Here is a 27,220-nt window from a genome sequence, read left to right as displayed (position 1 = left end):
TGAATCAGGATCATTTTGGTTTGAAATGAAGCAAAATCTGAGAAGTGCAGAAAACTCAAATTAGTTTACATTGGTAAAACCAAAAAAATGTTTCTCCAGAGTTCAAAAGAGCCTTCTACATAAAAATTAAATGTTTATTTTTGTGCATGATGAGTCCACAGTAAAGGACAACCAATACATCAGAATTTGGGCAAATCACAATTTTCATTGAAAATCAACATAGCAACAGAAAGCATTTCTCTTAAGGGGCATACGCAGACTATAGATGTTTATTGTTTTATTGACAATTATCTGTTTAAGACTGAGATTACTCTATGAATAGTTCCAAAAATACTGCAATATGGCTTAACCTCTTCAGTATCTAATTCCTTTTTAAAATACCCTATAAATTAAGGAGATAGCAAAATATTGGATGCATGTTTGTGAATGGCAACTTTGCTCTATCTGCCTTCTTATCATGCTTGTTCCAATCAACATTATTTTTTCTATATTGGTACTTTCTTTCCCCCACTTCTAATTAATGTGTCTGACTTTTGACTTAAAAATTTAAATCAGAATTAGCTATGAATTCATTACTCTAGTAAAGTGATGGTAGCTGACATTTATTAGGCCATTTTTGATTTGACAGATAACTTACAAAGAATAACAAACACTAATGTTTACAGTGTGGTAACATATGAAACCTCAACAGTTTCCATCACTAAAAGAGAACCAGCGATTGTTCCAAGCTGGCTGGAGAAAAGATATTTCCATTATTGTTAAAGAAAATTGTCTTGTGACATGCATTTTAAAGAGTCTTATAAAGGAATCTGGCTTATTCTAAAACTGGCAGAACCATTTCCTAGAACAATTTTTTAGAGTATAATATTTAATGATAGATCTGTTGATTTCTACCACTTTTCTTGTGACTACCCCAAAGGCTAATAGACATAACAGTCAGGAATTTTTACATATATTCACAATATTTAAGTCTGTTTCACCTAATTCTAGAATACTAAATATTTTATTGTGAAGGGATGACCCTCTGAATATTGTAGACCAGTAAAATTCTGCAGTTGAAATATACTTTTTTAGATCTTCCAGACTATCACTATAACTGGGACAATTTCTCTAGCTCCTCTTTCAAATACCAAATAACCTTTCTTAAAATATATATATATATATATTTAGGAAAGCAATTCTAAGGACATAGGTCAGAAATCATTGCATGACTCTTATTCTTCTGCTCTCTATATTTTCCAATATCTTCCTGATAATGAGGTGAGGCCAATATGAGAAGAGTCATTGCCTCTTTGCACTATGACAAGACACACTTATTTATGAAGCACTAAATTAAGATGGACTTTTTAACACGTACTCATTTCTAATGAACTAGTCTGTAAAGGCAATATGCTCTTCTCTTTTAAATCCCTCATTAAAGGCCACTTAGTGATAATTATTTGTATTACTACAGTACCTAGCTGCTTCAATAATAAATTAGGCGTTTCTTGTAGGTGTCTCATTGTAATACTGCCTGCTGTAGAGATCATATTATTGAGATGTAAGCCAACAAATGGAAATGGATGGAGCACAAAGGAAAATATATCAATGCCTTACAATAACAACTGAAGGATTTGTTGACTCTTTTCACCTTTTTCAACAGAAAATGCCTCATGGAATTTTACAAAGAAGAGCACATTAGAAAACGCATTACAAAAAATAAAACACAATTAGATTTAATGGAATTTCACACTTCAGCAGGCAAAACTGGCAAATCTACAGAAGGCAGCTCCAAAATGCTTTCCCCTGATTTCCTGTCCACTGCCTGCTCCACAGCCCACTGTTGGGGAGCCCAATCCTCTAAGGTCCATTTCAGGCTTGGTGGTCCCATATATCCCAGGGTCTATGGCATTAGTACAGCTACTACGTGACTGTCTTTAAATTAAGAACTAAAGAGTTTCTCAATTCACAGTTCTGGGCTAATCCAGATCAACATTGTCCTTTGACACCAAGTGACTTGGATTGTTTGGACATATTGCTCTTTTCAGATAAAATTCTACTTCTTTTTCCAAAAATTGTGGAAAGAGAATTGAAAACCCTTTATCCTAGTTTTATTTATAATATCTACTTACTTGTCTCCTGTCCAGCTTTAGTAATTTAGAGCATACCTGAAAATCAATAGTACAAGATAGAGGACAAAACTAAACATTTTCAGTCACTCCACCATTTTCCTCCATCTACCACTAATCAACAAAAAAGAAATTGCAAGGCTTTTGCAATTTTTTGTTGTTTTTTGTTTTTTTTTGTTGTTATTGTTTGTTTGGTTTTTTTTAAGTAAAAATAAGCTGCATGAACAAGAATAATTAATTGTTGAGGATTGTTTATGCTAGCTCTGAACACTTTGTATCCTTTCAGGAAAGCAATTATGCATTTATTAACTTTAAGAAGCCACGGAGCCCAAAGTACAGCAACTTTATAAACACTGGTAGAAGGACCTCATATGATATTTTGTTAAAATCTCAGATTTTAAAGACAGTGTATAGTCATTGATCTCCATAATAGAAAATATCCAATGATATTTTATATACAAGACATGAAAGGCTTATGTGTCTCAGAATCTACATATATGTCCATAATGGAGACCAAAGAACATCACTTTTCATTCCTTGTTTTGCCTATATTCCAATGACAATATTAGTGAATATGTTCACAGGAACCTATTTCTCAATCACTTCTGTTAATCATCTGAAAACTGTTTGCATTGCTGTTAACTAGAAGGAAATATCATGTCAGTTTCCCAAAGTATCACCACTAAAAATCACAGTATCATCCAAAAGGCTCTTTGTTGGGTGAAGAAGACAGTAACTGGGATGAAACTCATCACATCAAGTTTCAGGGCTGCACAGTGCATCAGTTCTGGACATGTGGGCAGTACTTGGCCCAAATAGGCAAGAACTTGGCTGAACCCATCTTCACCCTGCAAAACTAAGCCCAAAACTAAGATTGCAGATACTGCCATGGCAATATCAGCACTTGTAAGCTGGTACCCAGTAAGTGTGATGTGTACAAAAGGTGTAACTTTAAAAAGCTGTTGATACTGGCTGTCTACTTCTTACAAGTGTTGTAGTTCTTCAGAATGCATTCCATATGAACTCAATGGCAAAAAGAAAGGTATGTATTCAAGCTTCTGCAGCATTCCAACATCGGTTAGTGAACAAGGCAGCAACAAAGGCATCTCTTTGTATACAAAGGGAAATAAAAAACAACAAATCCATTTTTTTTAAAGTCTCTTTTGAGGACATGTACATGTCTGAGCCTAAATCCTAAATCTTTTAATCTCTTTTAAAGGGTTACATCAGAGCTTCTAATCTTATTTGCAGAATACTCCTACATCTACAGATCACTTAAACACATTAAAATTCTAAATGGAAAAGTCAAGAAAAGGCAAAATTTATCACCAAACTCTTTTTTGTTAGTATTTACAACTCCTAGTCTCTAATTTATCAGTCTCTGATCTACATTTGTAGTCTATCAAGACAAAACAGCTTGGCTATTTCTTCTTTCCAAAAGTGAAAAGGGGATATCCGGACCTGTACCACTATCAGTGGTAAAAACTCCCCGATTCTACCTAGACAAGGTTTTTGTGTTTCTTTTATTTCTCAGAGTGTCTTTTAAGCTACCTTAGAATTTACTATAACAGAAGTCTCACCTCATGCTTCTAAGGTGAGAGCATATTAAATGAAATGTCACTCGTGTTCTGTGTCTCTTTTGTTCCATACTTAAGTTAACCTAACATTAGTATTAAACTTTGTACATGAAGAACTGTCCTAAGACATTGATGGAAAACAATGAAAACTCAGCCATCTAACATATTCTATTTGTGATTATTTTTGTTCACGTGTTTCACATACCGTCTCTTCTGGAATAACACAAGGCAGAAAGCACTAGATGAGCAAATTCATCTGCATAAAACTATTATTTTTGTTTCCTTCTTGGACATTTTAATCAAAATGGATATAGAAGCAGATTAGTCCTTTTGTTCAGTTAACAATTATTTCATATTAAATTCCAAAAATTTTAATGTCTGGCTAATCTGGAATGATAGCCCTAATCAAACTTTTTGTTGTTCTTTTCTTCATCTGAAGAGTGCTTAAAAGTAAACAAAAATGATGGAAAGGGAATCCCTACAACAGAAATTAAGAAATAAAATACAAGGATTAACCTTCTGCCTTATGTGCCTTTATCTCTTCTCTGCCTTGCAACCAAAGGGAGACTGGTTAACCATTAAAAAAGATTAAAGGTATTAATTAGACTAAGAGATAGAAACCTATCACCCTTCTGTCAGAGCAGACCAGAAATAAAACTTACAAAATTAAAAAAAAATAAAAAATTAAAAAAAAAAAATCAACTGTATTTTTAGAGTTTGGTCAAAACAAAAGTCCTGATGATCAGCTTTCTATATTCCTATTGTTGTCAGAAAGATTAAACAAATGAGCCTGAAATTGAATAAACATTTTGATGAAGTTGTGTACGAGGGGCAGAGCCACTACTTCCTCTTCATATCAAAGTAGCAGCACTACACACAAACAAACATAATTCTACAGGGATTTCATAAATCTATGTAAATAAAACAATGGAAGAAGATTAACAGACAGCCCCCAGCAGCAGAACTCTGGATTGCCTTTTTTTTCTTCTCCCAAAATGAAGAAAGTACACACTACATTTAAATTAGAATGCAGAAACTATTTTAAATGCCTTTTGCAGCAAAAACACATATTATACCAAACTTCAGCTATATGTCATGTCTAAGGACAGATTAGACATCTTTTAGAGTCGGTTGTCAGTGGAAGATTACAAAATATTATTCAAGACAGAAAACGACTGGCAGAAGAGAGTATACTTTTATCCAAGAATAACCCATTTTTGAATTTTTCGAAGTTTTATATGATATATATTTTTTAATCTTATGGATTAAAAATAAAAATAAAAATGCAGCTTTCAGTCAGACATTGTAATAAAAAGAATAGATGTTAATAACATACAGTCACTGTATGTTAAAGGTGACCCTGTTAGAAAAATTGATTATGATGAGGTTGAAAGATTATAATTGTCTGTATTAAATAGCTGTATTTGAAATGTGTTAAAGTCAGATGCTAAACAGCACATTGAAAAAAAAAATAATTTTTAAAGGTCACAATCAAATAAATACTTTGGATTTATAGTATTCATTAGTAAAAGATAACTCAGTTTCACCCAAAGGTGCTTTTATATGTATATACACTCATACATAAACTTGAACAAACACAACTCACAATTTACAGATTATCACCATTTCATTTTTTCCTGACTTAAATCAGTCTGCACCTACAGAAATCACCCCGGGGTAGAGTGCTCTGGATCTACACTGCTCTACATGGTAGGAGTCCAGCTCCCAGCATTTCATACTTATTTATTACATGTTTATTTATTTAACAGCTAATTAGATGACTATTGCAGAGATACTGAAGTATAAAGAGGCAGAACACTAAAAAAAAAAAAAAAAATGATTTCAGTGCTTCTTAGCTCTGGAATGAATCTCAGTAAATTATGTACATGAACTATCAGTGGCAGAATGGGAAATATCACTTCTACATATTTCAGTTTCCAAACAAGACAAAATGCAGTCTCTGAAATCACTTCATTATGAATTTGAAACTCTCTGGAAAAAAAACAAAATCCTTTTGTGAGGATTTTGTTAGGATGATACTTTCTAAGTATGTATTCTAAGCATCTAAGTATACTAAGAAGCTGGTCTCATGGCTTAACTTTCCAATACACGAACCTAAAAATTCCACAACAAATTTCTGCAAAGGTCAAGTTGTATACATGAAAATTTTACTGAGTCAGCTCAACAGTGTATTAGGAATTGTATATAATGTGTCCAAATCCTGATAAGGTAACAAATTGAGGCACATTTCGTGTTATAAGATGATTCTAAAGTTACTCAGAGGAAATAAGCAACTAGATATTGTTGCTGATACACAGAGATGGAAAATAAACATAGAAAATATATATGTGTATAATAATTATTATTGTTATAAAGAAAGGAAAACAAATCTAAACAAAGCAAAACAAAACCCAGCAGTTTAAGTATTGGTTACTTCAGCTAAAAATATTTTGTATGGAACTTTACATGACATATTATGTTCATTACATAAGTGAGTTTTCAGATGTGCCTAGGAGAGGGTCCAAGCCACTGTCCATAGGCCACAGGGCATCACAGAGCAGTCTGACTCAATGGCATCTGACATGGCAGTGCATATTAAACAAAGATGTGGGAGTTAATTCCTCTGTGTAAAAAAAAAAAAATGGCACATTCATTGATGCTTAGTGAATGTTTATGGAGATCAAACAGTGGGTGAGCACAGGGAAGAAGTGGACAGTGTGTTTCAGCAGTGGGGACAGTGGGTAACCTCCACTGGTGCAGATTGTTACAGGCATGGCATGCAGGCTCTTGTCCACTGCTGGCAAAAATGCATAGGTAATAGTGGTGACTGTGCTGAAAAAGCATGTGTTTAGCTGAGAATTTACTTATTAAATAGCCTTACTGTGTTCTTTCTAGAGGATGTAGTTTACATGGAAACAATTAGGAAGCATTACTTTCAGAGCAACCTTTGCAGATATGGTCCTAGAAAATTCCTCTTCAGTGCAACCCAGGCAAGCCAAAAGTTTGGACAGCCACAGCCTCAGATAATGCTTCTGAGTCTTTTACAAGAAATTCAGCCCTTATTCAAAATTCTATCCCAGGTCCTAGATACCTTCTTCATGCTGTGTGCACATCCTGAGAACACATAGGGACAAACTCGAGTCCCAGTCTTGTCCACTGCAGACATAGCAGCAACTTGGAACAATCCTCGACTCAGGCTACAGCATTATCACGCTCCTTGTTAGCATTGTCACTGGTGAAATCACTATTCTTTATGACTGTCTGTGAGTGCCCCAGCAGCTGCTTCCCAAAGGCATCTGACTTGGCCAAAACAAGGCTGGCAAAAGACACTAGCAGAAGGGAGCTCAGACGGTTCCTCTCTGCTAAATGCCTTGGACTGAGCTGGAATGTGTCAAAGAGAAAAGCACCAGAAATTTCCTTTGCTGTCTCTCTTGTATTTAGAATAGTATTATTTTCGCTTCTTTTCAAGAACACTTAACTGAAAACAAACAAAACTTTTTTTTTAAAGGAATTTCAAGAGAAAGAGAATGAAAGAAATCTGTTGAGGCAAATACCCAAGAGAGGAAAATTCAACATTTATGCTTAAAATCTAGCAAAACTTAATCAAACTGAAACACTTTCTATAATGCAAAGTATACGTGACACACTAGACTTTTAATAATATGAAAATATACTATCAATTAGTCAAACAATATACACACCAAGAAAAATACCAAAGACCATGCCATAGTTAAGCACATTCATTGAACAGTACTCAAGGCAAGGATAGTCTGCTTTTGACTGAGGGATCAGGGCAAGAGAAATCACCATCACTGCAGACAAAGCTACAGCTGTTAGAGAGAATCCTTAACCAACATATTACATTGCAATAACACCAGGCATGAATACATACATGTCCACAGACCAGGACACTTTTGGCCCCCTGCCTGTAGTGTTTTACATTGGTGACCAGTTATAGGTGTTACCACATAAGACTGAGGGTATGATTGCTGGTGAACCAAAAAGAGATTGCAAAACTAGGATGGTTTTTAGCATGTAACCCACAGATATCACAAAGATGTCAAAAACATGATTCAAAAAGAAAATATGCACAGAAAGAGGGGTGCACCAGAGTATAAGACTGCCATGTAAAGAGAAAGTTATCACTCTCCTATATTCAGGGTCTTTCAATAGATGTTTTTTTCCTGTAAATCAGTGAATATGGAGTAAATACCTCCTGACTGTAACATGAACACAAATCTTTTTGCTCCATCTAAAATGTGAGAAGCAGCTGTAATGTTCTTCACTGATATCATAAATACTTCTTTTCTTGATGCCTCTGTGCACTTAGTGCAATAAGAAGTTATGCCTTTTAAGAAAACTTTAAGTGTCTCTAAAGAGTCACACTGAAAAAATGGTATATGAATATGTCTTCTATCCTTCACACCAAGTATGGGCCTACTTTGGTTCTTGTCATAATCATTAGGGCTTTTGGTTTTGATCCAACAGTGATGTTTTCACATCCAGGTCTCATAAAATTTAGAAAGAATTCTAGAACTATCCACTCACAGTTTCACCATCTGCAAAACACAAATAATGGAATTTCAGAATGTCTTCAGAAGGTGAGGAATGACCATATATGAAGAGTTCAGGTACAAACAGACATCTAGATATTTATCTTTGAAGTCAAAACTGAGAATGGGATATCAGGGCTGACCTGTAGATAAAATGTTGAAGTGAGATTTGTAGGTCAGGGAAGTAGTAGATGAAAATATGTAGCTACTTCACAAATGAAAATTATATATAATTGTTCAAATGTAGTGTTTGTTACTTTCTCAACATTCAAAATAAGAAATAAAGGAGTTGTACATCTGTTTGAATATATATCCATATTCAGCCTAGAATATAAGGGAAAAAAAAAAAAAAAAAAGGTCTAAATTTTTATAGTCTAGGAGAGGAACAAACAAAAACAGATAAATCGTTTTTCTTTCACTGTTTAGTGGAAATCTACAAGAGCTGTGAACTTACCGTGCCTCAGTCCAGAGCAAATTAAAATGGTTGAGTTGCTACAGAAAATTCTCAAAACAAGGCTTGTAATGGATGTTCTAAAGGAGTGTTGGCTCTGGCAGTGACACTGACTGCCTCTGTAATAATGCATTTCAAATGATTCAGCTGACTAAGTGCTTCAAAGAACACAAGAAAATATCATTTTTGAAGTGCTGGTTCAGCTGTACGTTTTAGGGGAATGTAGCTTCGAAAGCATTTTAGATGGCTCTCCTTTCCAGACTGAGATGATCAAAGAATTTGACACACAGTAAGCCTGATTCTTCCTTCACATGCACCAGTATAACAGTAGTGATTCCAATGCTGCTACTCTTATGTTTTAACAGTGCATATGAGAGGAGAATCAGGCTCAGCTTGTGTAATAGCCCACCAGCTTACTTTATATTCCTGTTCACCATCCTGTTGATGTATGAGCCACTACATGGTTCTCAGAGGGCCATTGACTTTTGAATCAGAATGATGATATGATTGTGCTGCTGCATTTGCATGTTCTTGCACCTTCTAAATTTAAATGGAAACAGCTCCCACCCACAAGTACGGCAGGCAGCAGCATTTTTTAAACATGAAATGTAGAACAAATCCATTCTAATTGTAATCAAATATTCACGTGACATAATCACATTGCTATTGTCCTACATGATAAGCTTATCTGCAGCACACAAACTCCAGTTTATGAACACTCAAGAAACTTCCTAAATCCTGTCTCTGTTCCTCTATATCTTCTTTCTTACTCTGAATCCCTGCTAATGCACAATGTCCAGCTGACCAGTCCTTCAGACGAATGCCCTGATTTCTTCAAACCAGACCTTACGGAGCACTATAAGTTGTCAGTTTTCTCTGCCTCCCCTACATTCCCCTGTATCCAGCTGGCCAAAATTTGTTCCCATTTTTCTCTTCTCTGGACAGTGACACTTATAATAATGTCTCACACTCAAACCACTGACAAGTGTAGACCCAAGAGCAAACCAGACCCAGCACTGTGACCATTTCTGATCAACCAGAAAAATCAAACTGAGCATAAATAGTATCTGCTGAGCTCTGGTAGTGCGGTGCCTTTCTGTGAGCTCTTCAAGCTGCAGACAATTGATAACAATGGGATTTAATTGTGTTTTAAAAAAGCGCAGCTATCTATGATCAGCAGGTACAGTAGTGAGATTTAAATTCAAATTTATACCAGTGCACCTTTGTGAAAATGTACATCAGCTTACATGCATTGAAGACACTCAGTCTTAGGAAAAGAGCTTATTCTTAAGCCTAATTCTAGGTCAATGAACCTTAGTTCATGTGAACAATATCATTTTAACAATAACTTGGATTTATTGCCCTAAAAATATAATATTAATAAACATCAATGATGAATGTGATACTGCATTCAGAACCACTAGCTGATCACATTTAGTTACTAGAGAACATTTCACTGTGTTATGGAGGACAGGCTGTACTCCATATTCATTCAAAATGGCATTTTTTTTTTCTCTTTCTCCTTGCAGGATTTTGGAGTATCTGATTTAAATGTTGGCACTGCCTGTCAAATACAAAAATCTTGGCGGCTGTATTTCCCATGAAGTAGAGATATTTCATTTTATGTAAATAACACTATCACTGTATTTGAAAATGCTTATACACATATATTTATTATCTCATGCACGTCTGTTTACATACTATCTTTTATAGTTTGTCCTCAACAGAAATTTGCCAGGTTTTGGGCCAGAGTTTACAGCAGTCCTTGTTCTGCCTTACGAAATGAAAAGCAGAAAGCAGATTGTCTGGCACAATCATACAAAAGACATTTATAAGTTCCACCTTAAGATCTGATTTGGTGCAGCTCCATAAAAACCAAATGCACATCCCAGGCCAATAGGCCATCTCATTTTCAATTATCACAAAGCCAGATTAAGTGCCCTGTCAGCTTTTTCAGCCCTGCAGTTCCAACAAAGCCTCTCTTCCTATCAAGGTAAACTGCTGCAGTTGCTGCCCTAACCCTAGGCCAGTTAATTGTTATGCTCTTTAATTTAAATATATATATGTATATACATATATACATATAGAAGTTCCTCATGCAAACATTTACCAAATGGGATAAGAATGTCTTCAAGAATGGCTTTCTATAAGAAGGCTTCTGAAGTTACTGAAATAGGGCTTGGGCTATATTTCTTCACTTACTAACTTGCCTTTAAGTGAGTTCTACATACATCCCAGAAACAGTGGGAGAAAAGATTATATTAGTTCAAACTAGCGCTTTGTCATTGTTGATTTTTAATTGCCTGATATTATTCCCTTCCTTTTTTTTTTTTTTTTTTTTTTTTAAGAGAGAGAAATGAAAGTAGATTCATAAGTGAGACTTTATTCCACCAATCACTGTGCCCATTTGATAAAGCAGAATTTGACAGTCTCTGTATTCCTGTTACTGCTGTTAACTTCTTAAATGTCTTCTGATTTAACCTCACTGAGATACAGTCCGTGTCTGCATGCAGTGGGAATACTACTACAGATCTGCATTTTTGAGTTTTGCTGATGAAAAAAACTATATAAGAAGCAAGAATTAGCTGGATTAATATCCTTTAGGGCACAGGACTGAATATTCTGCTCTCCTGTGTATTCTAGGCCAAGGCGTATCCTTCCAGTTTTATTTGTGTTGAGCCTAAGATTCCGTATTAGGCAGTCAGCATCCGTCTGAAGTCTTTGCAGGATACAGAATCTGCCATAGCCCTGAAATTTTGTTTCAAAGTTGTTAACACCTACTTCTATTGCATTATTAGTCTGTATTTCATACCAATCTCAATTCATGCTAAATCCAAGGTCAGTTATTACTTCTAAGCAATCCGTTTTTAGTGTTGTTTTTCTTCCCTGCCAGATTAAAGGGCTCTGTTTCACCTTGCATTTTCTCTTTGCCACCCTCCTTATATACTGTAATTAAGTCATTCTCAGTCATCTTTTAGATATTATTAGTACTACTGCAAATGGAACCAGACTGAAAATCTCAGCCTGAACGGTAAAATCCCTGTGCTTAAACACTAAATGAGAATAGCATAGGGTATCAATGGTGCTGGCTCTCCTGCAGCGTCCTGCCAACGTTCTTTAATCTTGATCAGGAAAGACCACCTGCAAAGCTAAGCTGATAGTCTCATTCTTCCTGTCCATTCATTCCTGGGTCGCTGAGCTCAGTCTGCCGACATGGGTATCAATTAGTGCAAAAAACATCATCAGAATTTCAATTAAGATGCACTTGTGTCCCTCCATTTAAAGCACTGTTGTCAAAATTGTGCAAATTGAGACAAAAAAGCTATGGCCTGTAATTAAGTCTGTCCTTTTTTAGAACGAGATCAAGTATCTTTCCAAACAAAAAAAGAAGGAAAAATTAAATGACTTTCAAAACATTGGGGAAAAAACATAGGACAGTCTAAGATGTTGTTATTCCTCTGACTCAAACACATCTTTTATTTTTAAATGACATTTCACAGGCCATTAGTTCAGAATGTGAACTACTGCCTTTGGACATTACGAGTAACAAGAAATCATTCTGCAGAGAAATTCATGTTCAGGTTACTTCCCTTCTTAAAAAGATTTTTAATTTGTGGACTTTGTATGCAATTTCCACAAAGATACTAATGATTTGCTCTGGCCTGCTTTGAAAAAGAAAAATCTTTTGGTGAGGCATCAACAGAGATAGCAATGCTGACAAAGGCCAAGGTACATAAAACTGCACAGAAAAAATTCTACTGAGCGTGGACAAATTTAAATATTTCCCTTTCCAATTGAATCTACATGTGGTTTCTGAATCTAGAAATAAGATAAACATCCCCCTGTATTTACATGCACCTGTACACATGAGTGTTAGAAAAGAACAGACCCATCATACAGTCCCTTTCATGAGTATTGTGCTCTCACACCAAAACAGCTGCTCTAGATGACTGCATTTATGGTTTAACAAAGACGTATTCTGACTCCCCTTTTGCCAGAACTCAGATCAAGAATGTTAATTCTGGGGGTTCAACATCAAAATTTCACATGAAGTACAACTACAATGTGTTTGTGACTGCAAATGGCTGTAATAGCTGACTGATTACTTTCCATATGGTTTCCTCAGACAAAGTCTGATCTCCAATATTTTCTTCTGTCCTTATTGATCATCTCAGATATATACCCAAGTTCAAATGAAACAAGCTCTGTTTGTCTAAACTGCTGAAAATATCATTTTTTAAAGAATGGCAGGTTAGTTTTTATCATCATTCTGGTCTATATCCTAGACTCCTTTCAATGTGACTTCACGTCTGTACTGTAGATCAAAAGCGTGGAAATTCACTTTACCATTGGTCTTAATTTTTGACATTTCTGAATCTCTGCTTTTGCAAGTTTCCCAGAACATTGGACTGCTGTTGTCATATCATAACAGCACCTCAGCTACTTGTCAGAACACATCATATCCCCAAAAATAATGAGTTTCAAAACAAAAATGCAAGAAAATATTCTTCCAAAAAGGTTTTCAGTGAATCTTTTACTTTGGAAAAACTGCATTTCTGTGGATCCATGCTATCTTGGAGAGTTACATGGTCACAAATGACACGTGAAATCTGATTATTTTCCTTACAGTCTTCCTGCTAGACATTTTGGTGGAAATTTGGAGGCCACTCTTTGCAAGGACTGATGTTTCACCCAGTTATTCATCAGGTTTTCAGACAGCTTCTTGCTCATGCTGTGTTTGCCGTGCAGAAAAGCTGCAAAATCCTCAGATGTTACTGTGAGACAATGTGATATATTGAAAAACATTTAGCAAATCCAACTTCCTGGTTATAGATGTATTCCTATAGAAATCTTGTATTTCTGTAAATAGAGGTGTTTCCAAAATACTGAGAATGAAACTACCTAAGAAAATGAAAAGTTGAGCTGGAAAAAAATGTTTACATGGTAAATAAAATTCATAGAGTGTCCACACACATAAATAAAGTTTAAAAATAAAAATAAATAAATAAAAAAGAGCAATAGTCCAGGAAACTTTTGGTTTATAATACAGAATAAGGATCACTTCCACATCAAATAAATCTTACCAAAGGTTGATGGCCCCTTCAGACCATGAAAGAAATATTGAGTCTATATCCTACTGGCATGCTCCATAAGTATCTCTGCTTTTATCAGTATTTTTTGCTATTTTCTTGGTGATGCAGCCTTACAATTTTTTCAGTCAATATTGGGAAGGATATTACAACATTTTTGAACAAATCACTAGCCAACAACTAAAATCAGACACTTACTATTTAGAAAAATATGTAAGATACAACCTCTTGCATCTTAGGATTCCTCTGGAATTTTGTTTTTTAATGTGATACATAAAAACCTATTGAGCTACCTTCTATCATCTCTCAGAGGTGACAAGCTCTGCCTGTGCACTTAGGCATAGAAGATGCAACTGCAGATGCAAGCCACAGATGCAGAAGACAAGATATTTGAACACTGAGGTGGCATAAAGATACTTTTACATGATTTCCATGCATTTATGGTTCTACTGTGTTCTGGGACATGAGAAGGAGTGAATAAACAGAATATCCTCAAAAATGCCTCCTGCCAGCCTTCCAGATTTCCATTCAGAAATTCAACCAGGCACTGAAGCAGATTTGGCCTCTGCCAACTTGGAGCTCTTGGAACTTCAGCCAATGGTTTAAATAGGACAGAGATGGAGAGGAGGTGGAAAGAGGGGAACAGTAGCTGAATGGCACTGAAGCTTTCAGAAAGATGCCGAAGTATATTTGCACATTTCATTTAATTCTTAGATGCAAACCATTCTTATCGTAAAACTATCTCACCCCTGTAAAGCACATACAACACCTTGTCATCAAGTGGAACCTCTCTAATCTGCATCTTCACGTCATTCTTCACCTTCACTATAGGCTGATTTCACTGCACTGTGGCCCAGGCCAAGGCTGAAAAGCCAACAGAAAGAGAATCACAGTAGTGCAGGTCATGCCTCTGCTGTCACAGGCTCAGCAAAATGTAAGGATGAGTTTCTATCCACCTCCCACTCCCCCTCAGATGCCCCAAACCACAAAACAGGTGTCTTTGGGGCAACATGGTGAGTGCAAATTACACCCAGCCTTGGAAGAAATAACCTCTGCCTTTGAACAACTTCAGATACATAACCAAAGGGAGCTGGCACAAATCTTTCAGCATAATCTGAGATCAAAATACAAAACTCTTAACAGCATGGGGCATCACATGCATTTGAGAAACCCCCTATCAAGCTTCAGTTCAATAAAATGATGAATGGATTGCAGTGATATAGCTGTTTGAAGGCCCTTTTTTCTCTCTGACAGGTATGGTGCTGCTAATATTCTGCATGCTAATAGCTGACAGCCAGCTTCATAGTACTTAATGAAACAGGCAGGACCTATGCACCTAGGGCCCAGTGCTCTCCAGGCTATGGTACACAATCTGGAGCTGACAAGGAGAATCTGGCAGCTACGTGCCACTGCTCATCATTTTATCTTGAACCTAATTTTAAATTTATAGTGTACTGCATTAAAACTTTTCCATTTAGTAGAATGAAGGTAAAATCATAGTCTTTACCATGAGGTAACACATAGGCACACAGAAGAAGTTTGAGAGCCCACTATGTCAAATACTATAACTCAGAAACACACCAGATGTGCGTATGTACATATTTAACATTTCATATATGTCTGTACTTAATAGAAAATCCCTAGAACTATAAAAATGCTTTTTTTTTTTTTTCTGTGTGTGCAAGTTTATGCATTTTCTCTATGGTCAATGCAAGTGCCACAGATTTACAAGCAGAAAAGTATTTCCTGCATCTGTGATGTAGAGAGGTCTGATTAGTGCTACAGAGATAGCAGCGGGGGGCACAAGCTGCCACACACCCCCAGAACACTTGCAACAGGGTTAGAAACACAAAGGTTACCGCTAGAACCAGCACTTGAAATGAAGCTCAAGCAAACAGCAAGCCCAGTGTGAATGGAGCTTGAAGCCATGTGCAAAGAGCTTTTCTCTTTCTGTTTGGTGCCTACTGATTCAGAAAACATGGCTTTGATTGTCTTTGATAACTAAATAGACTCAATTAGCAATTGCTCCTCTGAATGGGAGCCATCTGTAAGACTGAGCATTTTATCATCTCCTGAGACAACCATCCTGAAGAAATACAGAGGGCTTTATTAAATACGATCTCTGGACATCAGATCATGGTTGCAGCAATATATTTAGGGCATTTTTATGTAAGTCATGGCCACATCGTGCATTTAGAAACTACCCACTCAAACATCTGAAACAGATAATCAATGATAGTAGGACCTTTGTGTGCTTTTTGCATTTGCTAGCTTCAGGTGCAAGTGACAGGCATTCTGCCGTGAGACTGCCTGACACCTCTCTTTGTGAGACTTTTTTCACATTGGCTTGTCATTTTGCCCACTTTCACTCTTTGGGCTGGCAACTTCCTATCTAGTATCTTCTTCAGGATGACAGACTGGGATAGACTGGGAGATATCAAGTGAAAATAGCCATTTGATCCAAACTATGCAAAAATTATACAGTTTTGTCCCTGAGAAAAGAAGCTTTCCTTTGATACTTGTAGTGTCCCATATATTGGTAATGGGACTAGGAATTAGGCTGCCAAGTGATTTTGTTGTTGTTGTTGTTGACAAACTGCCTTTTGCCAAATTCTGTATCTTTCGGCCTTCCAATGGTGTTTCATGATTTTTCAAAAGTTTACAGGTAAAAGACAGAGGTGATAGTGTCCTGCCACATTCTTATATGAAAAATATCTTCCTTTCTCCTCTGTTACCAGTAACTGAGCAAATCAGCAAACTCTTTAATGCTATCAGATAATGCAGTATCCATACCTGGTATGATGAAATTTTCTAATTAACATGGGCTTAAGTAACTAAAACAGATATCACTGATGGACTCTCTACTTTTCTGTAGGCTCCTCTGAGTACCTTCATCTTGCATATATCACATTATGGTTTGCTGTTTTAAATAGGATACCCAGCACAATTAACAGCATATTCCATTTTATGTCAAAATCTCAGCACTGCGCACTTAGCTTCCTAGAAGTCACATGAGGAATTTCCTTCTACCTGTTATTACTGTTGAATAAAGATTAATAGCTTGCAATTAGTCCTCTCACCTGACATGAAGCACCTAAAAGAGATACAGCTTGCCTGACCTGATTATCTTGGCTCCAGTAACAGCTTGTGAAAGAGTCTGGCCAGCATTCAAGTGTGATTTATCCCAATATAAGTCAGGTATCTGTGCAGGTCAGTTGCACTGTCATTTGTAAGTTCATTTGTCTTACTATGACTGTCCATGTGACTAAATATTGCATTTCTAGAAAATGGTAACAGTGACATATCCAACCTTTATTTACCCAAGTGCTCTTCACCTGAATTTCTCTTCCATGGGTACAGAGAGGTAGGGAAGATATAAACTAGCATGCTGCCATGATGTTGAATTCAGGGTCTCTTCCAACTGAACTCAGGAACACAGAGGCACTGCCTGCCATAAGCAAGGTCCCTCTGTGACAACTGTTCATAGATTTTTCATACAGACATCAAAGAGCTGAGAAGTTGCTATAAAAATCAATAGAATTGTATTTTTAACTTTTTTATGTCTCATGACTCACTTTTCTATCTTAAGCCTTCTGGGATCCCATTTTCCAGATTATTCTTTACAGCCGTGAAGGAATATTTTTTTTCCTCCTTAAAAGCAGAGATTTTGATGCATCACATAAAGTTTAAAAGCATATGTACTGTTTCTGTGAGAGCTCTACAAATTGGTTAGTTTAATTTAAATCCTCCTTACAAACAAATAACAGTTATAATTCTCCCCCACCCCCCTTTTCTTTTTTAATGAACTCCATTTAGAACTTGCTTTCATTTATAGCTTCCTTGCAAAAGCTTGAAAATCAAACCTTCCCTTCCTGACTTTCTGCTCATCTAATGCATATGTAAGCACACTTGCCTGTTTCATCTGTTCTTTGGTATTTGGCCACTCTCGTTATTGTTACAGTAGGCGCAGCATAAATTTCTTAATAGCTAGTAAGAATAAAAAGGAATTTGGGCTGTTCAGAGTTATAGTGGCATCTTCCAAATGCATCCAACTTTGTTCACTTTCTTTCACCAAGAACTTCCCTGTTCTCCTTCACGGCACATTTTTCACTCACATCTGAAACACTCAGTACTGCATGGAAGATGCTGATACTGTCATCAGTGTTTCATACAAATCATTTCTATTTGTGCATTTGCTTTAACTTATTTAAATAATTCTAGGTACCTTATATACTTGCACTTCAACCTCCATGGCATAATTAACAATTCCTGTAAATTTTGTCCCATGTGGAGAAATTTAATACTTAAAGTATGAGGCATGTATGCTTCATAACTATACACTGCAAATCTATGCAGTCTACCTACAAGAATTCCATCTGAAGAGCCCTACAGCCTTCTCTGTCACTGAATTTGTAAGCCTGGGTTCAAAGCAGCAATGACAATATCTTTGCTAAAATGTTTGGATGATTTTACTGAAAAAAGGCAAGAAAGGCTCATTACTAAAGTTAGCAACCCCAACAATATATGGAGAAAGCAGATTGCTTATTTCAGAGAATACGAAGAATGGATCTAAAGGGTAAACTTAAATACACTATCAAAATACGAACAAAGGAAAACTGAAATGGAAAGTTACATAACAAACGTAGAAGAACAAAAAAAATGCCCTCTGAATAAAAATCAATGTATGGATAGATCAGAAACCCTTACAAAATGCTGGGTTTGTATGTTGTTGTTATTGTTGTTGTTGTTTTGGGGGGAAGGGTTGTGTTTTGTTTTGTTTTGTTTTTTAACAATTATGAATGATGGCTCAAGGGAATTTTTGTACGTCAGTTTTCTACTTCCTCATGTTAAATGAAGTGAAACCACTGAGACCTCAGGCATCTCACTGCATCACCAGGCAAGGATGAAGTTAGTGATTTTCTTTTTTATCTGGACAGTAAAAGATATTGCTGTGCCACCATAACTTATAGCTTGTGACAAGGCAAAACTTTATGACTTCTGGATTCCTGAGTTGGTTGCAGGAGAAAAGAAAAAAGTTCAATTTTCCAATTTATTGGAATCTTGATATATATATATATTAGCACAATGACTTGAAAATGAAGATTAAATAAATAGATTAACACACATTTTCCCATCTAATTTTCTATATTGATTCTAGCAACCCAAGGAAGGCAATCTGAGCTAGTTACTGGCTAAAAAGGAGAGTTCAACTGGGGTAATGCTTAGTATTTTCAAAGTGAACTGTTCAAATTTGATAATAAGCAAATAGGACAACATTATTTTTTTTTTTTTTACTAAGCTTACACTACAGAAAGAACAATGTAACTCTCTTCATCCTGATGTGACTATGGACTGGAAGTCTGATGAATAGGAGCAATCATCCAAAAGCACTTCTGTCAGTCTAACTTTGCAGTTTTGGTTGAAGATCTTTCCTGTAGGCTACAATACTGAGGCTGGGTTAAAGATTTTGTCTTAGGCTCTTTTTTAGTTTTTTATCAAATGCTATCAGTACGGTATCTCTGCACTGCAAATATAATTTCCTTCTTGAGACAAGGTTTTCCAGTCAAAATTTACCCATGTGGAGCTAAAGAAAGCACTAATAATTTCTTGGGTAAATAATCACAGATAATGTAACCTATTCTATAAGGAGTACTTTCTGTTTGCTATTGTCCACTATCTGTAAATCTCAGATGTTTATTCATTAGGGCAGTGATTATAAACCCAGTCTTACAGGGAACAGCCATAGTCATTAAGCAATAGGGTCAGAATATTTACTATGAATATTTTAAGTATTTTGTGTTAAGTAGATTAGCTTTACTGACAGAAGATGAGGGATTCATCTTAGAATATGCTCTTGAGTGATAGCCAGTGCATTCTTGATCTGGTAGATTTTCTGTTGGGACTTCAAATCTGTATTCCAAAGCAAGTGGGAAAAGAAAACAAGACTGCACTTTATGCATGAGTGCTCCATGCACCAGGCTATTGAGCATTTGAAATGGGTCACTGGGTTTTGTTTGTGACCCAAGATGGTAAAGACATCCTGAAATATAAGGACTTGGCAAGAAGAAAAACACAGCTACAGTTTCTGAATCTTACTACAGTTTAGACAAAGGGGAGTTTGTAGTTCTCAGGTCCCTTGTCTGAAAAGGAACATAGCAAACAAAAGAAAAGGTGGCCACTAGGAATTCTTCATTTAAAGGCTCATGCCAAGGCTCCCAGGGTTGCTGGTAGGGTTAGGCAATAGTTGAGAATCCACTTGGAACTAGGTGACTACACATGTATTAAGTTAGGAACCTCTGTAAATGGACTCTTCCAGGATCAAATAATCTCTCTCTGATCCAAAAGACAAGTCATACAAGTAAGATTGTCCCTCACAGTGCTCTCCTGGAGAAGCTAGGAGCCCATGGCTTGTTTAGGTATACTCTTTGCTGGGTTAAAAACTGGCTGTACAGTTACTATACCAAGCCCAGTGTGTGCTGGTGAGTGCAGTTAAATCCACCTGGTGGCCAGTCATGAGTGATGTTCGCCAGGGGTCAATACTGGGGCCAGCCCTGTTTAATATCATTAACTGTGATCTGTACTAAGGCATTAAGTGCACCTTCAGTAAGTTTGCAGATGACACCAAGCTGGGGAGAAGTGTTGATCTGCCTAAGGGTAGGAAGGCCCTACAGAGGAATCTAGACAGGCTGTATATCTGGGCTGAGGCCAGATGTATGAGGTTCAACAAGACCAAGTACTGGGTCCTGCTTTCAGTCACAACAACCCCAGGCAATGCTACAGACTTGAGGCAAAGTGGCTGGAAGGTTGTGAGGAGGTAAAGGATCTGAGAGTATTAGTCAACAGCCAGTTGAACATGAGGCAGAAGTGTGACCAAGAAAGCCAATGGCATCCTGGCTTGTATCAGAAACAGTGCAGCCTGCAGGAACAGGAAGGAGATTGTTCCTCTATACTCAGTGAGGCTGCATCTCGAGTACTGTGTTCACTTTTGAGCTCCTCACTCTAGAAAGACACTGAGGCCCTGGAGTGTTTTCAGAGAGGGGCAACAAAGTTGTGAAGGGTCTGGAGCACATCCTACAGGGAGAGGCTGAAGGAGCTGGGGCTGCTTAGACTAGAGAAAAGGAGGCTCAGGGGGGACATCATAGCTCTCTACAGTGACCTAAAAGGGCATTGTAGTGAGGTGGGGTGGGCCTCTTCTCTCAGATAACAGTGATTGGGTGGGAAGTAATGGACCAGGGGAGATTCAGGTTGCATATTAGGAAAAATGTATTCTCTGACAGTGTGGTCAGGTACTACAATGAGCTGCCAGGGGAGTGGTGGAGTGATCCTTTGAAGCTTTCAGGAAAAGTATAGGCACATAGTGTAGAGGACATGGTGTTGATGGTCAACAGTTGGAGCTGTTGATCTTAGAGGTCTTTTCCAACCTTCACAATTCTATGAGTGAAAAAGTCAGACAATGCAAAGTCAAAAATTTGCTCTTGCATAAATGAGCCCAAAAGGAACAAAATGACACTTGGCTACTTGTACAATGCAATGTACAGCACAAAGTCATGCAGCTTTTCTGGATTAATGCACTGTTTCTTTCTCTGCAAATACCAGTAGACGTGATCAGACCTAATCATACACAGAGTAGGCCTAGTGCTTCCTGGTACTTATGTATGGGCCTCCCACACATCACGTTGTATATGTTCAAGGTTTGTCCCAAGAACATAAACAGTCAGGAGTGCGTCCCTACAACTAGATTAATTCATGGAGCCTGTGGCCCTTTTTCTTGGAGCCCTACTGCTATCATGTGGCCAGGAAAGAAGGCAGCTGGGATCATGCAGCTGCCACCATCACTAGAATAATTAATTTAGCCTGGAGCAAGCTCCTGTGTGTCTCCAAGGTGCCCTGGGAAAGAGAGCAACCAGGATTAGCTGACAGACTATCAGAACACTTGAGAGATGAGACATCAAATTGATTTAATTCATATGTTGTCTTTTTTTTTTTTTCCTTTAACAAAGTCTCTGAAAAAAAAAAAAAAAAAAAAAAAGAGAGAGATATTCAGGTCAATGTGTGTAAAAGCTTCAAAGGAATCAGGAAATTTTTGTCTTAGTCACTAACAGGCATCCCACTGTTACAAACATATGAGACTTTACAGGTGATGTCTATGCTGATAAATAAAACAGACCAGGGAACCCTAAAGGCAAATGCCATAATGGCTCCTGGCCATCTGGCTAAACTCACTTTCTTCCTTCCCAACACAGTGTGGTTTAATCTAGTCTGCCCGCTGAGCACTAACCCGTGGTGTTGTCCAAAACACACCAAGGTTTTGTCTCAGAAAATGTTGTTCGGCACAAGCCTAAACAGTGCCAAGGACAAGTGGTAATACTCAAACACTACAGATACTCATGCAATAGTGCTCCATCCCCTGTCCTGACCATGCACCACCTACTGGGGCGGGCAGAGCCACAGAACTGTCAGCTTCCATGAACACATTCAGCACCTGCAGCAGGGTATGCAAAACACAGCTATATCCAGTTCCAGGGCCAGGAAATGTTGTGCATTAATAGCCCTTAATCTGCCAGCAGCTTTGGAAAGCAGAATCCAACACACACTCCTTATAAAAATGTTTGTGACAAAATATTTCTCAGTCAGCAAATGTATTTCCTTGGTGCTGAATCTCATCTGCCATGGCTGTGGGAGTTTCTCCATAATGGGTTCTTTTGTGGAAATATGTTCAGTGCCCATTGATTCTGTCCCCATTAAAACAACAACAACAACAAAAATCCATTTTAATATACAGTTTTGATTCTTATAACTTCAAGGGCAAATGAGTGTCACACATAAAATTCAGAGCTTTTTTAACTTTTCTAACTATAACCAAACATTTTAATATTGAAGCAATGAGTGGCTTTTAGAAATAACTTGTAAAAACTGTCAAAGGTTGTAATCCATTCATGATTGCTGATCAAAAGATCAACATCTTAAGAAAAACAATAACAACCAAAAAATGGTATGCCTCATGTAGTGTTACAAACTGTGAAGTTCTTCAAAAATGCTCAAAATCTATATTTTCCTTCATATGATCAATGCAAATAATCATACTAATGGTAATGAAGCTCATGAACAGTAGCTGACATAATGGCAAAACCTGCCTCTTCACTTGTGGAGAATTTATGCCAGATGCTTTATGTACAATAAAGTTTGTACTTCAGCTGACATGCCAAGCTGTGCACAGGTTCACCCTAGAGTCTTGCTGCCAAATCAAAATAGGAAAGGAATTTAGGTTTAGGGTCTCTTCTGTATTGCCTTGGGTGTTCAATTCATCCTCATTTCTTCCTTCAGAAAGAATCATGTTGGAGTATGTTTTGAATTTCATCTTTTCTCATTTTCAGCTTTTGCCAATTTATTAATATCATTTATTGAGTTCCAACCATCATGCTGGTATTATGGAAATTAGTTAGTGAAAGACATTAAATGGAAACCTATTTCTTTATTAAGATCAGCTACAGCTAAAAGATTTGGGTATGAAATTTAGTGGTGTTAAATCTACATATCTTGTAGAAGTGGCGTTTTTAAACATTAAATTCAAAGAAACTTTCCTGACACTGAGAAGTCTGTCTGTCACGAAAGTAGTAAGCCCTAATATAACAACTCTGGCCATGTCTTCACTCAGTGGGTGGACCTGTATAACTCTCATTAACTCTTATGGGAATTCCACACGTGCATCACTTAGAGAAAATAGTCCCTGAGATATTTTATCATTATCTTCCTAGGTAGAAGTGGCATCAGCCATGCATTCAATACAATGTGCATTACTGTGGCATTAGAGCAATACAAAAAAATAAAAATAAATACAAATGACAAGTATTTACAAGCATTTTATTCTTAAAATACTAAGAAGGATCAAATGGAAGAGCTTGGAGTCCTGTGAGGAGAACATGACATAGCTGCATACTTAGTTCTAAAACCTAAGCTCATCCTTTCTCCTTTTGGGGAGAGTAGTGATGAGATAATAAAGACCAACTTCATTATGTAAGCAAGTCACAGATAAGATGCACTCAATTTATCACAAACATCCAGTGGGAGAACAAAAGGGGTGAGTTTGCACTGGGATTGTTTCCATGCTTTTTTTATATGTTTTGTTTTGTTTTGTTTTGTTTTTCTTATTTTTAAACAGAGAAAGGTTGTTTCCCCTAATTTTAATATTTCAGCAGAAGTATTTGGGTGGTGAAAAGAAGATTAGTGAGAAACTACTCACAGGCATCCTCATGAGAATGCTCATCAGTTAGTTCAATTCATAACTCACTACTTCCCTACCAAGGGCAGGAAAATGCAGGACAGATAGCACCAGATTTCATTGCTTTCTCTGCCCATTCATCTTCAGAAAATTACAGCAGAATAAAAAAGCAACTAACAACCTTCTGTCTGACAAGCAGATAACTCTGGGTGTGTCTGAACTGATATGCACAGGTAACACTGACTAAATCTGCTCCAGAAATTTCCTAGTAATGCTTGCACAGCACAACACTCAGCTGTAGCACTCTTATAGTTCTTTCAGGATCCAACCCTGGCATTCCAAATCATCTTATGTGGATGTATCATCAGCAGCTAGAAAAGGAGCAACAGGAGAACAGGCTTTCATCAGAGTACAATCAAAACAGCAGTGCCTACAGTCAAGGTAGGCATCTTGTCACCACTCCCATCTCTCTCCCTAGAATTACATCGTTCTTCTATTTTCTCTGTTAAAAGAAATTATGGGAATAAGTATTCTCTATTTCCATTTAAATAACAAATACAAGCTGCAAATACAGCAGGGAGCTCATGCAGCTCCTCCCTGTGAGCTATGTGCTTCCAAGCACCACATTTCTGGTTACATGCTTTGAACTTCAGGCACAGATTTACTTCCACTGACAGTGATACTCAGATCATCTTGGCTTCAGCAGACAAAGAAAAATATCATAGGTCCACATAAATGATCCAAGGGATGGAACACCATATTTACAAAGACAGCCTAAGAGAGCTGGGGCTGTTCAGCTTGGAGAAGAGAAGGCTCCAAAGTAAGAGCCTTTAAGTATCTAAAGGGGGACTATAAGAAAGAAGAGGACAGTCTTCTTAGCAGGGCTTGTTGCAGTAGGACATAAGGAAATGGTTTCAAACTAAAAGAGAGGAGATCTACCTCAGATAAATGGAAGAAGTTTTTTTACAATAAAGGTGGTGAGGCACTGGGACTCAGAGCCCCATCTGACCTCAAATGTCTCCAGGAACATCCACCACATCTCTGGGCAACCTTATGTAACTCTTATGTCCCTGTTCATTGAAATGGAGTTGGACTAGATGACCTTTAAAGCTCCCTTCCAACTCAATTCTATGATTCTATGAAATGGAAAGAAGAAACAAGTGGCAAGCTACGGTGAACTCAGTTCTTCAGCCATACAGTAGAACATAGAGAACACACTGAGGACTGTGTTTTCCTGATCAAGGAAGAAGAATCAGGAGAATCAGGAACCCTCTCTGCATTGTGAGTATAGACGTTGTGAGTAAAGACACTGTTAAAATGCAGAAGTTCAGGGATATTTAACATCTCCAGAAAAAAAAAAAAAAATGTAAGCCTTCAAGTTAGGAAAAGCAGCATTTCAGTATTGATTCCATCTAGCAAGCTGTCATTGCAGCAACTCATGTGGGGACCAGCAAGAGAAGAACAAGAGAGATACAAGTTCTTTGGGATGCTTCATGTCTGTTTATACATCTCCCAGCACATTAGTGAATCACCACTGCTTCCACACTACAAATAATAAATAACATGAACAGCAGAACTCATATATTTCTATTCCCCTGTGTCATAAACTCATTTAAAGATGTTTTCAACTATAAATACATTACAAATTGCATCAAACAAAAAGTCTTCTTAAAAGAGTGTGACAGTTTTAAGTGCTGGATATTTAGTGGAATAAACAGAATAAATGTAGGACCGAGTACACTGACTCAATAAAGTACATTCAAAGACTTGTGCAGATAATGTCTTTTCAAATCACTGAGATTTTGAAGGTCAAAATGTTAGTCTTGTGCAGAAGTCTTGCTCGTATTATTGTATGCCAGAATTAGTTATTTGCACTATGACAGTATCAACAGAGAGGAAACTGAATTTATAATGTTTCTGTGGGACCGAGCACTCTAATTTGCATTTCCAACATTGGTGGTCAGAAATTATCTAGGACAAAACTGTGCATTTAAAAAGTTTCAGTACCTGAATAAAACAGATTTTACCATCCTGATGGAAAATACAGTTAGCATCAAACAGAAGGGCACAAAAAAATCTTCTGGAGGATCAAATTGATTGAGCTGTTGCTTAAGAAATATGAAATCTAATTTCCATAGTTTTACCACAGACATCCACATAGATACAATTTGTCTCTTGTGTTGTATGATTAAATGATCATTTTTAGTAAAAAGAATAAACAAATAAACGGCAAAGTATGTGGAGCCAAGGCAAAAATTGTATTTGGTATACCAAGAAAATGTGGCTTTTTATTCTGTACAAAGAATCCATGCATTATGGGGTTATTTTTAAATGCACTTGTTAGTACTCATTACTCCTTGGCACAGCTCAATCAGGTTGAAACCACTACAGCAGAAACATTGTCATATACATGCTCTAAAGGTGGTTTATGCAAAGAATGCTTTCTGCAAGAAAAAAAGAAATGTTCAGTTGCTACTTCTTAGTTTGCGTTCCACAGAAATTCAGGTCAGTGAAACTTAGAGTGAAGGATGTCTAAAAGAAGAGCGGAATCTGGGTTAAAAATCCTTAGAGCACTTATTCTTTAGTGAATTTCTGTGGCACTAAGATGCTGGAATAACACAAATTTGAAGGCATGTAGCTGCCTGTATTCCTCTGGTTTATATGTTGTCACAAAATCTTCAGACTAACAAACCAAGTAACCTTAACAAGAGAAAATCTCCCGGCTCACTTCAGAGTGTTGAAGTCAGGAAGCAGACTGCCAGGAGGATTGGAGAAGGGTAGAGCACCAGCAGCATCCACTGGGTATCACAGAGCAGGGACATGGAGAAAGGAATGAAGAAAAAAGGCGGTGAGGGTGAGAAGCAAAAATGCAGAACTCCTTGCCTGCCAAGTTAAGGTGAAATGTACTCCACTTGCAGTGCTGTGTTCTTGAACTGAAATTAGTCTGGAAAAGAAGAAGCTGGGGAGAGATTTCATTGCTCTCTACAACTAGGAGGTTGTAGTAAGGATGGTGTCAAACTCTTTTCTCAGGTGACAAGTGATAGGAAGAGAGGAAATAGTCTCAAGTTGTGCCAGAGGAGGTTTAGATTGGACTTGAGGAAGAATTCATTCATAGAGGGGCAGTTAGGCATTGCAATGAGCTGCCTATGAAGGGGCTCTATCTCTGGACGTGGTACACAGGTAGTCTGTACTCAGTATTTTGAGTTGATTGTTGGACTTGGT

This window comes from Excalfactoria chinensis, chromosome 2 (genome assembly GCF_039878825.1).
Source record: "Excalfactoria chinensis isolate bCotChi1 chromosome 2, bCotChi1.hap2, whole genome shotgun sequence".
NCBI lineage: Eukaryota > Metazoa > Chordata > Aves > Galliformes > Phasianidae > Excalfactoria > Excalfactoria chinensis.
The sequence above is the reverse complement of the archived record's forward strand: the minus strand, read 5'-3'. Positions refer to the sequence as shown.